This window comes from Pteropus alecto, unplaced genomic scaffold (assembly GCF_000325575.1).
Source record: "Pteropus alecto unplaced genomic scaffold, ASM32557v1 scaffold114, whole genome shotgun sequence".
Taxonomy (NCBI): domain Eukaryota; kingdom Metazoa; phylum Chordata; class Mammalia; order Chiroptera; family Pteropodidae; genus Pteropus; species Pteropus alecto.
Genome location: NW_006435793.1, coordinates 3,563,813 through 3,564,074, shown reverse-complemented (window position 1 = coordinate 3,564,074; position 262 = coordinate 3,563,813).

Genomic DNA, 262 nt, shown 5'->3' with positions numbered 1-262 from the left:
CCCTTACTTGGGGACCGAAACAGTCTAGAAGTCCTGACCCAGTCTCTGGGTGCAGGGTATACCACCATCCCTGTTGTTTCCTGAGATAAGAATCCAGTTCAGCCAGCTTCTGCCTTTACTAAAAGCTCTTCCTCCTACCCAATCTAGGGTTTCCCTTGGTTTCTTATTTCTCAATTTTAGCTGTAACCTAAGACTTTCGAACCTACTGTATACCACTCAGCTCCCATCCCTGTTGCAGAAAAAACAATCATAGAACCAGTAT